The sequence below is a fragment of the Apostichopus japonicus genome, chromosome 17 (genome assembly GCF_037975245.1).
Source record: "Apostichopus japonicus isolate 1M-3 chromosome 17, ASM3797524v1, whole genome shotgun sequence".
Lineage (NCBI taxonomy): Eukaryota > Metazoa > Echinodermata > Holothuroidea > Aspidochirotida > Stichopodidae > Apostichopus > Apostichopus japonicus.
Window position 1 is genome coordinate 17538929 of NC_092577.1, and position 13217 is coordinate 17552145.

Genomic DNA, 13217 nt, shown 5'->3' on the forward strand with positions numbered 1-13217 from the left:
AAGTTTTAAGTAGACCAGCAGATGACGTAATTTACGTAGTTTAAATGGTGCTCAACCATTGGTCTGTTGAACGCTCAACGGCGCTCAACCATTAGTCTGTTGAGCACTGTCAACGAGAAAGTTGAGCAGTGATTGGTCTGTTCAGCGCTCAACGTCGCTCAACCATTGGTCTGTTGAGCACCAGATAAGTACTTGGAAGGGTATTTGCTTGGGAATACTGGGTGCCGTAGGCTTTTATTTTCATAATTGATAACACGACGATGATGAGAAATTGAAATGGCCTACATTGACCTCTTTTTATGTCTACGGCCACATCACGATGACTATACCGGTTCTCGTCCGATCACCGAAGTCAAGCAACGTAGAGCGCAGTCAGTACTTGGATGGGTGACCGCCTGGGAATACTGGGTGCCGCAGGCTTTTATTTTCATAATTGATAACACTATGTTGCCACGACGATGAGAAATTGAAATGGCCTTCATTGTCTTTCCACAAGGAAAGTGTCTTGCCACGAGGAAAGCGATTTGAAAATCGAATATATTAATAAATAACTCGTTTGTTTTTATATATTAGAATTTTCTACATATAGATGTAAAATATAGATTAACATAATATATATTAAATCCATTCATGTATAATATATATATTAAATCCACTAATCATAACCTACCAGACAACTAGCCTACATTTCGCCTCTTGGAATGTCTACGGCCACATCACGATGACTATACCGGTTCTCGTCCGATCACCGAAGTCAAGCAACGTAGAGCGCAGTCAGTACTTGGATGGGTGACCGCCTGGGAATACTGGGTGCCGTAGGCTTTTATTTTCATAATTGATAACACGACGATGATGAGAAATTGAAATGGTCTACATTGACCTCTTGTTATGTCTACGGCCACATCACGTTGACTATACCGGTTCTCGTCCGATCACCGATGTCAAGCAACGTAGAGCGCAGTCAGTACTTGGATGGGTGACCGCCTGGGAATACTGGGTGCCGTAGGCTTTTATTTTCATAATTGATAACACGACGATGATGAGAAATTGAAATGGCCTACATTGACCTCTTTTTATGTCTACGGCCACATCACGTTGACTATACCGGTTCTCGTCCGATCACCGAAGTCAAGCAACGTAGAGCGCAGTCAGTACTTGGATGGGTGACCGCCTGGGAATACTGGGTGCCGCAGGCTTTTATTTTCATAATTGATAACACTATGTTGCCACGACGATGACAAATTGAAATGGCCTTCATTGTCTTTCCACAAGGAAAGTGTCTTGCCACGAGGAAAGCGATTTGAAAATCGAATATATTAATAAATAACTCGTTTGTTTTTATATATTAGAATTGTCTACATATATATGTAAAATACAGATTGACATAATATATATTAAATCCATTCATGTATAATATATATTAAATCCACTGATCATAACCTACCAGACAACTAGCCTACATTTCGCCTCTTGGAATGTCTACGGCCACATCACGATGACTATACCGGTTCTCGTCCGATCACCGAAGTCAAGCAACGTAGAGCGCAGTCAGTACTTGGATGGGTGACCGCCTGGGAATACTGGGTGCCGTAGGCTTTTATTTTCATAATTGATAACACGACGATGATGAGAAATTGAAATGGTCTACATTGACCTCTTGTTATGTCTACGGCCACATCACGTTGACTATACCGGTTCTCGTCCGATCACCGATGTCAAGCAACGTAGAGCGCTGTCAGTACTTGGATGGGTGACCGCCTGGGAATACTGGGTGCCGTAGGCTTTTATTTTCATAATTGATAACACGACGATGATGAGAAATTGAAATGGCCTACATTGACCTCTTTTTATGTCTACGGCCACATCACGTTGACTATACCGGTTCTCGTCCGATCACCGAAGTCAAGCAACGTAGAGCGCAGTCAGTACTTGGATGGGTGACCGCCTGGGGGAATACTGGGTGCCGCAGGCTTTTATTTTCATAATTGATAACACGACGATGATGAGAAATTGAAATGGCCTACATTGACCGGTTTTTATGTCTACGGCCACATCACGTTGACTATACCGGTTCTCGTCCGATCACCGAAGTCAAGCAACGTAGAGCGCAGTCAGTACTTGGATGGGTGACCGCCTGGGGGAATACTGGGTGCCGCAGGCTTTTATTTTCATAATTGATAACACTATGTTGCCACGACGATGAGAAATTGAAATGGCCTTCATTGTCTTTCCACAAGGAAAGTGTCTTGCCACGAGGAAAGCGATTTGAAAATCGAATATATTAATAAATAACTCGTTTGTTTTTATATATTAGAATTGTCTACATATATATGTAAAATACAGATTAACATAATATATATTAAATCCATTCATGTATAATATATATATTAAATCCACTAATCATAACCTACCAGACAACTAGCCTACATTTCGCCTCTTGGAATGTCTACGGCCACATCACGATGACTATACCGGTTCTCGTCCGATCACCGAAGTCAAGCAACGTAGAGCGCAGTCAGTACTTGGATGGGTGACCGCCTGGGAATACTGGGTGCCGTAGGCTTTTATTTTCATAATTGATAACACGACGATGATGAGAAATTGAAATGGTCTACATTGACCTCTTGTTATGTCTACGGCCACATCACGTTGACTATACCGGTTCTCGTCCGATCACCGATGTCAAGCAACGTAGAGCGCAGTCAGTACTTGGATGGGTGACCGCCTGGGAATACTGGGTGCCGTAGGCTTTTATTTTCATAATTGATAACACGACGATGATGAGAAATTGAAATGGCCTACATTGACCTCTTGTTATGTCTACGGCCACATCACGTTGACTATACCGGTTCTCGTCCGATCACCGAAGTCAAGCAACGTAGAGCGCAGTCAGTACTTGGATGGGTGACCGCCTGGGGGAATACTGGGTGCCGCAGGCTTTTATTTTCATAATTGATAACACGACGATGATGAGAAATTGAAATGGCCTACATTGACCGGTTTTTATGTCTACGGCCACATCACGTTGACTATACCGGTTCTCGTCCGATCACCGAAGTCAAGCAACGTAGAGCGCAGTCAGTACTTGGATGGGTGACCGCCTGGGGGAATACTGGGTGCCGCAGGCTTTTATTTTCATAATTGATAACACTATGTTGCCACGACGATGAGAAATTGAAATGGCCTTCATTGTCTTTCCACAAGGAAAGTGTCTTGCCACGAGGAAAGCGATTTGAAAATCGAATATATTAATAAATAACTCGTTTGTTTTTATATATTAGAATTGTCTACATATATATGTAAAATACAGATTAACATAATATATATTAAATCCATTCATGTATAATATATATATTAAATCCACTAATCATAACCTACCAGACAACTAGCCTACATTTCGCCTCTTGGAATGTCTACGGCCACATCACGATGACTATACCGGTTCTCGTCCGATCACCGAAGTCAAGCAACGTAGAGCGCAGTCAGTACTTGGATGGGTGACCGCCTGGGAATACTGGGTGCCGTAGGCTTTTATTTTCATAATTGATAACACGACGATGATGAGAAATTGAAATGGTCTACATTGACCTCTTGTTATGTCTACGGCCACATCACGTTGACTATACCGGTTCTCGTCCGATCACCGATGTCAAGCAACGTAGAGCGCAGTCAGTACTTGGATGGGTGACCGCCTGGGAATACTGGGTGCCGTAGGCTTTTATTTTCATAATTGATAACACGACGATGATGAGAAATTGAAATGGCCTACATTGACCTCTTGTTATGTCTACGGCCACATCACGTTGACTATACCGGTTCTCGTCCGATCACCGAAGTCAAGCAACGTAGAGCGCAGTCAGTACTTGGATGGGTGACCGCCTGGGGGAATACTGGGTGCCGCAGGCTTTTATTTTCATAATTGATAACACTATGTTGCCACGACGATGAGAAATTGAAATGGCCTTCATTGTCTTTCCACAAGGAAAGTGTCTTGCCACGAGGAAAGCGATTTGAAAATCGAATATATTAATAAATAACTCGTTTGTTTTTATATATTAGAATTTTCTACATATAGATGTAAAATATAGATTAACATAATATATATTAAATCCATTCATGTATAATATATATATTAAATCCACTAATCATAACCTACCAGACAACTAGCCTACATTTCGCCTCTTGGAATGTCTACGGCCACATCACGATGACTATACCGGTTCTCGTCCGATCACCGAAGTCAAGCAACGTAGAGCGCAGTCAGTACTTGGATGGGTGACCGCCTGGGAATACTGGGTGCCGTAGGCTTTTATTTTCATAATTGATAACACTATGTTGCCACGACGATGAGAAATTGAAATGGCCTTCATTGTCTTTCCACAAGGAAAGTGTCTTGCCACGAGGAAAGCGATTTGAAAATCGAATATATTAATAAATACCTCGTTTGTTTTTATATATTAGAATTTTCTAGATATATATGTAAAATATAGATTAACATAATATATATTAAATCCATTCATGTATAATATATATATTAAATCCACTGATCATAACCTACCAGACAAGTAGCCTACATTTCACCTCTTGGAATGTCTACGGCCATATCACGTTGACTATACCGGTTCTCGTCCGATCACCGAAGTCAAGCAACGTAGAGCGCAGTCAGTACTTGGATGGGTGACCGCCTGGGAATACTGGGTGCCGCAGGCTTTTATTTTCATAATTGATAACACTATGTTGCCACGACGATGAGAAATTGAAATGGCCTTCATTGTCTTTCCACAAGGAAAGTGTCTTGCCACGAGGAAAGCGATTTGAAAATCGAATATATTAATAAATACCTCGTTTGTTTTTATATATTAGAATTTTCTAGATATATATGTAAAATATAGATTAACATAATATATATTAAATCCATTCATGTATAATATATATATTAAATCCACTGATTATAACCTACCAGACAAGTAGCCTACATTTCACCTCTTGGAATGTCTACGGCCATATCACGTTGACTATACCGGTTCTCGTCCGATCACCGAAGTCAAGCAACGTAGAGCGCAGTCAGTACTTGGATGGGTGACCGCCTGGGGGAATACTGGGTGCCGCAGGCTTTTATTTTCATAATTGATAACACTATGTTGCCACGACGATGAGAAATTGAAATGGCCTACATTGACCTCTTGTTATGTCTACGGCCACATCACGTTGACTATACCGGTTCTCGTCCGATCACCGAAGTCAAGCAACGTAGAGCGCAGTCAGTACTTGGATGGGTGACCGCCTGGGAATACTGGGTGCCGTAGGCTTTTACTTTCATAATTGATAACACGACGATGATGAGAAATTGAAATGGCCTACATTGACCTCTTGTTATGTCTACGGCCACATCACGTTGACTATACCGGTTCTCGTCCGATCACCGAAGTCAAGCAACGTAGAGCGCAGTCAGTACTTGGATGGGTGACCGCCTGGGAATACTGGGTGCCGTAGGCTTTTATTTTCATAATTGATAACACGACGATGATGAGAAATTGAAATGGCCTACATTGACCTCTTTTTATGTCTACGGCCACATCACGATGACTATACCGGTTCTCGTCCGATCACCGAAGTCAAGCAACGTAGAGCGCAGTCAGTACTTGGATGGGTGACCGCCTGGGAATACTGGGTGCCGCAGGCTTTCATTTTCATAATTGATAACACTATGTTGCCACGACGATGAGAAATTGAAATGGCCTTCATTGTCTTTCCACAAGGAAAGTGTCTTGCCACGAGGAAAGCGATTTGAAAATCGAATATATTAATAAATAACTCGTTTGTTTTTATATATTCGAATTTTCTACATATAGATGTAAAATATAGATTAACATAATATATATTAAATCCATTCATGTATAATATATATATTAAATCCACTAATCATAACCTACCAGACAACTAGCCTACATTTCGCCTCTTGGAATGTCTACGGCCACATCACGATGACTATACCGGTTCTCGTCCGATCACCGAAGTCAAGCAACGTAGAGCGCAGTCAGTACTTGGATGGGTGACCGCCTGGGAATACTGGGTGCCGTAGGCTTTTATTTTCATAATTGATAACACGACGATGATGAGAAATTGAAATGGTCTACATTGACCTCTTGTTATGTCTACGGCCACATCACGTTGACTATACCGGTTCTCGTCCGATCACCGATGTCAAGCAACGTAGAGCGCAGTCAGTACTTGGATGGGTGACCGCCTGGGAATACTGGGTGCCGTAGGCTTTTATTTTCATAATTGATAACACGACGATGATGAGAAATTGAAATGGCCTACATTGACCTCTTTTTATGTCTACGGCCACATCACGTTGACTATACCGGTTCTCGTCCGATCACCGAAGTCAAGCAACGTAGAGCGCAGTCAGTACTTGGATGGGTGACCGCCTGGGAATACTGGGTGCCGTAGGCTTTTATTTTCATAATTGATAACACGACGATGATGAGAAATTGAAATGGCCTACATTGACCTCTTTTTATGTCTACGGCCACATCACGATGACTATACCGGTTCTCGTCCGATCACCGAAGTCAAGCAACGTAGAGCGCAGTCAGTACTTGGATGGGTGACCGCCTGGGAATACTGGGTGCCGCAGGCTTTTATTTTCATAATTGATAACACTATGTTGCCACGACGATGAGAAATTGAAATGGCCTTCATTGTCTTTCCACAAGGAAAGTGTCTTGCCACGAGGAAAGCGATTTGAAAATCGAATATATTAATAAATAACTCGTTTGTTTTTATATATTAGAATTTTCTACATATAGATGTAAAATATAGATTAACATAATATATATTAAATCCATTCATGTATAATATATATATTAAATCCACTAATCATAACCTACCAGACAACTAGCCTACATTTCGCCTCTTGGAATGTCTACGGCCACATCACGATGACTATACCGGTTCTCGTCCGATCACCGAAGTCAAGCAACGTAGAGCGCAGTCAGTACTTGGATGGGTGACCGCCTGGGAATACTGGGTGCCGTAGGCTTTTATTTTCATAATTGATAACACGACGATGATGAGAAATTGAAATGGTCTACATTGACCTCTTGTTATGTCTACGGCCACATCACGTTGACTATACCGGTTCTCGTCCGATCACCGATGTCAAGCAACGTAGAGCGCAGTCAGTACTTGGATGGGTGACCGCCTGGGAATACTGGGTGCCGTAGGCTTTTATTTTCATAATTGATAACACGACGATGATGAGAAATTGAAATGGCCTACATTGACCTCTTTTTATGTCTACGGCCACATCACGTTGACTATACCGGTTCTCGTCCGATCACCGAAGTCAAGCAACGTAGAGCGCAGTCAGTACTTGGATGGGTGACCGCCTGGGAATACTGGGTGCCGCAGGCTTTTATTTTCATAATTGATAACACTATGTTGCCACGACGATGACAAATTGAAATGGCCTTCATTGTCTTTCCACAAGGAAAGTGTCTTGCCACGAGGAAAGCGATTTGAAAATCGAATATATTAATAAATAACTCGTTTGTTTTTATATATTAGAATTGTCTACATATATATGTAAAATACAGATTGACATAATATATATTAAATCCATTCATGTATAATATATATTAAATCCACTGATCATAACCTACCAGACAACTAGCCTACATTTCGCCTCTTGGAATGTCTACGGCCACATCACGATGACTATACCGGTTCTCGTCCGATCACCGAAGTCAAGCAACGTAGAGCGCAGTCAGTACTTGGATGGGTGACCGCCTGGGAATACTGGGTGCCGTAGGCTTTTATTTTCATAATTGATAACACGACGATGATGAGAAATTGAAATGGTCTACATTGACCTCTTGTTATGTCTACGGCCACATCACGTTGACTATACCGGTTCTCGTCCGATCACCGATGTCAAGCAACGTAGAGCGCTGTCAGTACTTGGATGGGTGACCGCCTGGGAATACTGGGTGCCGTAGGCTTTTATTTTCATAATTGATAACACGACGATGATGAGAAATTGAAATGGCCTACATTGACCTCTTTTTATGTCTACGGCCACATCACGTTGACTATACCGGTTCTCGTCCGATCACCGAAGTCAAGCAACGTAGAGCGCAGTCAGTACTTGGATGGGTGACCGCCTGGGGGAATACTGGGTGCCGCAGGCTTTTATTTTCATAATTGATAACACGACGATGATGAGAAATTGAAATGGCCTACATTGACCGGTTTTTATGTCTACGGCCACATCACGTTGACTATACCGGTTCTCGTCCGATCACCGAAGTCAAGCAACGTAGAGCGCAGTCAGTACTTGGATGGGTGACCGCCTGGGGGAATACTGGGTGCCGCAGGCTTTTATTTTCATAATTGATAACACTATGTTGCCACGACGATGAGAAATTGAAATGGCCTTCATTGTCTTTCCACAAGGAAAGTGTCTTGCCACGAGGAAAGCGATTTGAAAATCGAATATATTAATAAATAACTCGTTTGTTTTTATATATTAGAATTGTCTACATATATATGTAAAATACAGATTAACATAATATATATTAAATCCATTCATGTATAATATATATATTAAATCCACTAATCATAACCTACCAGACAACTAGCCTACATTTCGCCTCTTGGAATGTCTACGGCCACATCACGATGACTATACCGGTTCTCGTCCGATCACCGAAGTCAAGCAACGTAGAGCGCAGTCAGTACTTGGATGGGTGACCGCCTGGGAATACTGGGTGCCGTAGGCTTTTATTTTCATAATTGATAACACGACGATGATGAGAAATTGAAATGGTCTACATTGACCTCTTGTTATGTCTACGGCCACATCACGTTGACTATACCGGTTCTCGTCCGATCACCGATGTCAAGCAACGTAGAGCGCAGTCAGTACTTGGATGGGTGACCGCCTGGGAATACTGGGTGCCGTAGGCTTTTATTTTCATAATTGATAACACGACGATGATGAGAAATTGAAATGGCCTACATTGACCTCTTGTTATGTCTACGGCCACATCACGTTGACTATACCGGTTCTCGTCCGATCACCGAAGTCAAGCAACGTAGAGCGCAGTCAGTACTTGGATGGGTGACCGCCTGGGGGAATACTGGGTGCCGCAGGCTTTTATTTTCATAATTGATAACACTATGTTGCCACGACGATGAGAAATTGAAATGGCCTTCATTGTCTTTCCACAAGGAAAGTGTCTTGCCACGAGGAAAGCGATTTGAAAATCGAATATATTAATAAATAACTCGTTTGTTTTTATATATTAGAATTTTCTACATATAGATGTAAAATATAGATTAACATAATATATATTAAATCCATTCATGTATAATATATATATTAAATCCACTAATCATAACCTACCAGACAACTAGCCTACATTTCGCCTCTTGGAATGTCTACGGCCACATCACGATGACTATACCGGTTCTCGTCCGATCACCGAAGTCAAGCAACGTAGAGCGCAGTCAGTACTTGGATGGGTGACCGCCTGGGAATACTGGGTGCCGCAGGCTTTTATTTTCATAATTGATAACACTATGTTGCCACGACGATGAGAAATTGAAATGGCCTTCATTGTCTTTCCACAAGGAAAGTGTCTTGCCACGAGGAAAGCGATTTGAAAATCGAATATATTAATAAATACCTCGTTTGTTTTTATATATTAGAATTTTCTAGATATATATGTAAAATATAGATTAACATAATATATATTAAATCCATTCATGTATAATATATATATTAAATCCACTGATCATAACCTACCAGACAAGTAGCCTACATTTCACCTCTTGGAATGTCTACGGCCATATCACGTTGACTATACCGGTTCTCGTCCGATCACCGAAGTCAAGCAACGTAGAGCGCAGTCAGTACTTGGATGGGTGACCGCCTGGGAATACTGGGTGCCGCAGGCTTTTATTTTCATAATTGATAACACTATGTTGCCACGACGATGAGAAATTGAAATGGCCTTCATTGTCTTTCCACAAGGAAAGTGTCTTGCCACGAGGAAAGCGATTTGAAAATCGAATATATTAATAAATACCTCGTTTGTTTTTATATATTAGAATTTTCTAGATATATATGTAAAATATAGATTAACATAATATATATTAAATCCATTCATGTATAATATATATATTAAATCCACTGATTATAACCTACCAGACAAGTAGCCTACATTTCACCTCTTGGAATGTCTACGGCCATATCACGTTGACTATACCGGTTCTCGTCCGATCACCGAAGTCAAGCAACGTAGAGCGCAGTCAGTACTTGGATGGGTGACCGCCTGGGGGAATACTGGGTGCCGCAGGCTTTTATTTTCATAATTGATAACACTATGTTGCCACGACGATGAGAAATTGAAATGGCCTACATTGACCTCTTGTTATGTCTACGGCCACATCACGTTGACTATACCGGTTCTCGTCCGATCACCGAAGTCAAGCAACGTAGAGCGCAGTCAGTACTTGGATGGGTGACCGCCTGGGAATACTGGGTGCCGTAGGCTTTTACTTTCATAATTGATAACACGACGATGATGAGAAATTGAAATGGCCTACATTGACCTCTTGTTATGTCTACGGCCACATCACGTTGACTATACCGGTTCTCGTCCGATCACCGAAGTCAAGCAACGTAGAGCGCAGTCAGTACTTGGATGGGTGACCGCCTGGGAATACTGGGTGCCGCAGGCTTTCATTTTCATAATTGATAACACTATGTTGCCACGACGATGAGAAATTGAAATGGCCTTCATTGTCTTTCCACAAGGAAAGTGTCTTGCCACGAGGAAAGCGATTTGAAAATCGAATATATTAATAAATAACTCGTTTGTTTTTATATATTAGAATTTTCTACATATAGATGTAAAATATAGATTAACATAATATATATTAAATCCATTCATGTATAATATATATATTAAATCCACTAATCATAACCTACCAGACAACTAGCCTACATTTCGCCTCTTGGAATGTCTACGGCCACATCACGATGACTATACCGGTTCTCGTCCGATCACCGAAGTCAAGCAACGTAGAGCGCAGTCAGTACTTGGATGGGTGACCGCCTGGGAATACTGGGTGCCGTAGGCTTTTATTTTCATAATTGATAACACGACGATGATGAGAAATTGAAATGGTCTACATTGACCTCTTGTTATGTCTACGGCCACATCACGTTGACTATACCGGTTCTCGTCCGATCACCGATGTCAAGCAACGTAGAGCGCAGTCAGTACTTGGATGGGTGACCGCCTGGGAATACTGGGTGCCGTAGGCTTTTATTTTCATAATTGATAACACGACGATGATGAGAAATTGAAATGGCCTACATTGACCTCTTTTTATGTCTACGGCCACATCACGTTGACTATACCGGTTCTCGTCCGATCACCGATGTCAAGCAACGTAGAGCGCAGTCAGTACTTGGATGGGTGACCGCCTGGGAATACTGGGTGCCGCAGGCTTTTATTTTCATAATTGATAACACTATGTTGCCACGACGATGACAAATTGAAATGGCCTTCATTGTCTTTCCACAAGGAAAGTGTCTTGCCACGAGGAAAGCGATTTGAAAATCGAATATATTAATAAATAACTCGTTTGTTTTTATATATTAGAATTGTCTACATATATATGTAAAATACAGATTGACATAATATATATTAAATCCATTCATGTATAATATATATTAAATCCACTGATCATAACCTACCAGACAACTAGCCTACATTTCGCCTCTTGGAATGTCTACGGCCACATCACGATGACTATACCGGTTCTCGTCCGATCACCGAAGTCAAGCAACGTAGAGCGCAGTCAGTACTTGGATGGGTGACCGCCTGGGAATACTGGGTGCCGTAGGCTTTTATTTTCATAATTGATAACACGACGATGATGAGAAATTGAAATGGTCTACATTGACCTCTTGTTATGTCTACGGCCACATCACGTTGACTATACCGGTTCTCGTCCGATCACCGATGTCAAGCAACGTAGAGCGCTGTCAGTACTTGGATGGGTGACCGCCTGGGAATACTGGGTGCCGTAGGCTTTTATTTTCATAATTGATAACACGACGATGATGAGAAATTGAAATGGCCTACATTGACCTCTTTTTATGTCTACGGCCACATCACGTTGACTATACCGGTTCTCGTCCGATCACCGAAGTCAAGCAACGTAGAGCGCAGTCAGTACTTGGATGGGTGACCGCCTGGGAATACTGGGTGCCGCAGGCTTTTATTTTCATAATTGATAACACTATGTTGCCACGACGATGACAAATTGAAATGGCCTTCATTGTCTTTCCACAAGGAAAGTGTCTTGCCACGAGGAAAGCGATTTGAAAATCGAATATATTAATAAATAACTCGTTTGTTTTTATATATTCGAATTTTCTACATATAGATGTAAAATATAGATTAACATAATATATATTAAATCCATTCATGTATAATATATATATTAAATCCACTAATCATAACCTACCAGACAACTAGCCTACATTTCGCCTCTTGGAATGTCTACGGCCACATCACGATGACTATACCGGTTCTCGTCCGATCACCGAAGTCAAGCAACGTAGAGCGCAGTCAGTACTTGGATGGGTGACCGCCTGGGAATACTGGGTGCCGTAGGCTTTTATTTTCATAATTGATAACACTATGTTGCCACGACGATGAGAAATTGAAATGGCCTTCATTGTCTTTCCACAAGGAAAGTGTCTTGCCACGAGGAAAGCGATTTGAAAATCGAATATATTAATAAATACCTCGTTTGTTTTTATATATTAGAATTTTCTAGATATATATGTAAAATATAGATTAACATAATATATATTAAATCCATTCATGTATAATATATATATTAAATCCACTGATCATAACCTACCAGACAAGTAGCCTACATTTCGCCTCTTGGAATGTCTACGGCCATATCACGTTGACTATACCGGTTCTCGTCCGATCACCGAAGTCAAGCAACGTAGAGCGCAGTCAGTACTTGGATGGGTGACCGCCTGGGAATACTGGGTGCCGCAGGCTTTTATTTTCATAATTGATAACACTATGTTGCCACGACGATGAGAAATTGAAATGGCCTTCATTGTCTTTCCACAAGGAAAGTGTCTTGCCACGAGGAAAGCGATTTGA

At 41.4% G+C, this 13217-nt stretch overlaps 7 non-coding genes and 41 pseudogenes across 7 annotated transcripts; all 48 read left to right on the forward strand.

Moving 5' to 3' along the window:
• Positions 1–301: 301 nt before the first annotated feature.
• Positions 302–420, forward strand: LOC139957013 (5S ribosomal RNA; annotated as a pseudogene).
• A 283-nt stretch (positions 421–703) lies between these two features.
• LOC139956393 (5S ribosomal RNA) lies at positions 704–822 on the forward strand (annotated as a pseudogene).
• Positions 823–890: 68 nt separating this feature from the next.
• LOC139956513 (5S ribosomal RNA) lies at positions 891–1009 on the forward strand (annotated as a pseudogene).
• A 68-nt stretch (positions 1010–1077) lies between these two features.
• LOC139956639 (5S ribosomal RNA) lies at positions 1078–1196 on the forward strand (annotated as a pseudogene).
• Positions 1197–1477: 281 nt separating this feature from the next.
• On the forward strand, positions 1478–1596 carry LOC139956394 (5S ribosomal RNA; annotated as a pseudogene).
• Positions 1597–1664: 68 nt separating this feature from the next.
• Positions 1665–1783, forward strand: LOC139957055 (5S ribosomal RNA; annotated as a pseudogene).
• Positions 1784–1851: 68 nt separating this feature from the next.
• On the forward strand, positions 1852–1972 carry LOC139957378 (5S ribosomal RNA; annotated as a pseudogene).
• A 68-nt stretch (positions 1973–2040) lies between these two features.
• On the forward strand, positions 2041–2161 carry LOC139957380 (5S ribosomal RNA; annotated as a pseudogene).
• A 283-nt stretch (positions 2162–2444) lies between these two features.
• Positions 2445–2563, forward strand: LOC139956395 (5S ribosomal RNA; annotated as a pseudogene).
• Positions 2564–2631: 68 nt separating this feature from the next.
• On the forward strand, positions 2632–2750 carry LOC139956515 (5S ribosomal RNA; annotated as a pseudogene).
• Positions 2751–2818: 68 nt separating this feature from the next.
• On the forward strand, positions 2819–2939 carry LOC139957382 (5S ribosomal RNA; annotated as a pseudogene).
• A 68-nt stretch (positions 2940–3007) lies between these two features.
• On the forward strand, positions 3008–3128 carry LOC139957383 (5S ribosomal RNA; annotated as a pseudogene).
• Positions 3129–3411: 283 nt separating this feature from the next.
• LOC139956397 (5S ribosomal RNA) lies at positions 3412–3530 on the forward strand (annotated as a pseudogene).
• A 68-nt stretch (positions 3531–3598) lies between these two features.
• On the forward strand, positions 3599–3717 carry LOC139956516 (5S ribosomal RNA; annotated as a pseudogene).
• Positions 3718–3785: 68 nt separating this feature from the next.
• On the forward strand, positions 3786–3906 carry LOC139957384 (5S ribosomal RNA; annotated as a pseudogene).
• A 283-nt stretch (positions 3907–4189) lies between these two features.
• On the forward strand, positions 4190–4308 carry LOC139956398 (5S ribosomal RNA; annotated as a pseudogene).
• Positions 4309–4591: 283 nt separating this feature from the next.
• On the forward strand, positions 4592–4710 carry LOC139955742 (5S ribosomal RNA). The gene has a single exon (XR_011788973.1). It is a non-coding gene; the product is annotated as a 5S ribosomal RNA (ribosomal RNA).
• Positions 4711–4993: 283 nt separating this feature from the next.
• Positions 4994–5114, forward strand: LOC139957226 (5S ribosomal RNA; annotated as a pseudogene).
• Positions 5115–5190: 76 nt separating this feature from the next.
• On the forward strand, positions 5191–5309 carry LOC139955471 (5S ribosomal RNA). Its single transcript, XR_011788710.1, has one exon. It is a non-coding gene; the product is annotated as a 5S ribosomal RNA (ribosomal RNA).
• A 68-nt stretch (positions 5310–5377) lies between these two features.
• On the forward strand, positions 5378–5496 carry LOC139955472 (5S ribosomal RNA). Its single transcript, XR_011788711.1, has one exon. It is a non-coding gene; the product is annotated as a 5S ribosomal RNA (ribosomal RNA).
• A 68-nt stretch (positions 5497–5564) lies between these two features.
• Positions 5565–5683, forward strand: LOC139957014 (5S ribosomal RNA; annotated as a pseudogene).
• Positions 5684–5966: 283 nt separating this feature from the next.
• Positions 5967–6085, forward strand: LOC139956399 (5S ribosomal RNA; annotated as a pseudogene).
• Positions 6086–6153: 68 nt separating this feature from the next.
• On the forward strand, positions 6154–6272 carry LOC139956517 (5S ribosomal RNA; annotated as a pseudogene).
• A 68-nt stretch (positions 6273–6340) lies between these two features.
• Positions 6341–6459, forward strand: LOC139955473 (5S ribosomal RNA). The gene has a single exon (XR_011788712.1). It is a non-coding gene; the product is annotated as a 5S ribosomal RNA (ribosomal RNA).
• A 68-nt stretch (positions 6460–6527) lies between these two features.
• Positions 6528–6646, forward strand: LOC139957015 (5S ribosomal RNA; annotated as a pseudogene).
• A 283-nt stretch (positions 6647–6929) lies between these two features.
• On the forward strand, positions 6930–7048 carry LOC139956400 (5S ribosomal RNA; annotated as a pseudogene).
• A 68-nt stretch (positions 7049–7116) lies between these two features.
• Positions 7117–7235, forward strand: LOC139956518 (5S ribosomal RNA; annotated as a pseudogene).
• A 68-nt stretch (positions 7236–7303) lies between these two features.
• LOC139956641 (5S ribosomal RNA) lies at positions 7304–7422 on the forward strand (annotated as a pseudogene).
• Positions 7423–7703: 281 nt separating this feature from the next.
• Positions 7704–7822, forward strand: LOC139956401 (5S ribosomal RNA; annotated as a pseudogene).
• Positions 7823–7890: 68 nt separating this feature from the next.
• On the forward strand, positions 7891–8009 carry LOC139957056 (5S ribosomal RNA; annotated as a pseudogene).
• Positions 8010–8077: 68 nt separating this feature from the next.
• On the forward strand, positions 8078–8198 carry LOC139957385 (5S ribosomal RNA; annotated as a pseudogene).
• A 68-nt stretch (positions 8199–8266) lies between these two features.
• LOC139957386 (5S ribosomal RNA) lies at positions 8267–8387 on the forward strand (annotated as a pseudogene).
• A 283-nt stretch (positions 8388–8670) lies between these two features.
• Positions 8671–8789, forward strand: LOC139956402 (5S ribosomal RNA; annotated as a pseudogene).
• A 68-nt stretch (positions 8790–8857) lies between these two features.
• On the forward strand, positions 8858–8976 carry LOC139956519 (5S ribosomal RNA; annotated as a pseudogene).
• A 68-nt stretch (positions 8977–9044) lies between these two features.
• On the forward strand, positions 9045–9165 carry LOC139957388 (5S ribosomal RNA; annotated as a pseudogene).
• Positions 9166–9448: 283 nt separating this feature from the next.
• Positions 9449–9567, forward strand: LOC139957016 (5S ribosomal RNA; annotated as a pseudogene).
• Positions 9568–9850: 283 nt separating this feature from the next.
• On the forward strand, positions 9851–9969 carry LOC139955743 (5S ribosomal RNA). The gene has a single exon (XR_011788974.1). It is a non-coding gene; the product is annotated as a 5S ribosomal RNA (ribosomal RNA).
• A 283-nt stretch (positions 9970–10252) lies between these two features.
• On the forward strand, positions 10253–10373 carry LOC139957227 (5S ribosomal RNA; annotated as a pseudogene).
• Positions 10374–10449: 76 nt separating this feature from the next.
• On the forward strand, positions 10450–10568 carry LOC139955474 (5S ribosomal RNA). The gene has a single exon (XR_011788713.1). It is a non-coding gene; the product is annotated as a 5S ribosomal RNA (ribosomal RNA).
• Positions 10569–10636: 68 nt separating this feature from the next.
• Positions 10637–10755, forward strand: LOC139956642 (5S ribosomal RNA; annotated as a pseudogene).
• Positions 10756–11038: 283 nt separating this feature from the next.
• Positions 11039–11157, forward strand: LOC139956403 (5S ribosomal RNA; annotated as a pseudogene).
• A 68-nt stretch (positions 11158–11225) lies between these two features.
• On the forward strand, positions 11226–11344 carry LOC139956520 (5S ribosomal RNA; annotated as a pseudogene).
• Positions 11345–11412: 68 nt separating this feature from the next.
• LOC139957032 (5S ribosomal RNA) lies at positions 11413–11531 on the forward strand (annotated as a pseudogene).
• Positions 11532–11812: 281 nt separating this feature from the next.
• Positions 11813–11931, forward strand: LOC139956405 (5S ribosomal RNA; annotated as a pseudogene).
• Positions 11932–11999: 68 nt separating this feature from the next.
• On the forward strand, positions 12000–12118 carry LOC139957058 (5S ribosomal RNA; annotated as a pseudogene).
• A 68-nt stretch (positions 12119–12186) lies between these two features.
• LOC139956643 (5S ribosomal RNA) lies at positions 12187–12305 on the forward strand (annotated as a pseudogene).
• Positions 12306–12588: 283 nt separating this feature from the next.
• Positions 12589–12707, forward strand: LOC139956406 (5S ribosomal RNA; annotated as a pseudogene).
• A 283-nt stretch (positions 12708–12990) lies between these two features.
• On the forward strand, positions 12991–13109 carry LOC139955744 (5S ribosomal RNA). The gene has a single exon (XR_011788975.1). It is a non-coding gene; the product is annotated as a 5S ribosomal RNA (ribosomal RNA).
• Positions 13110–13217: the final 108 nt, after the last annotated feature.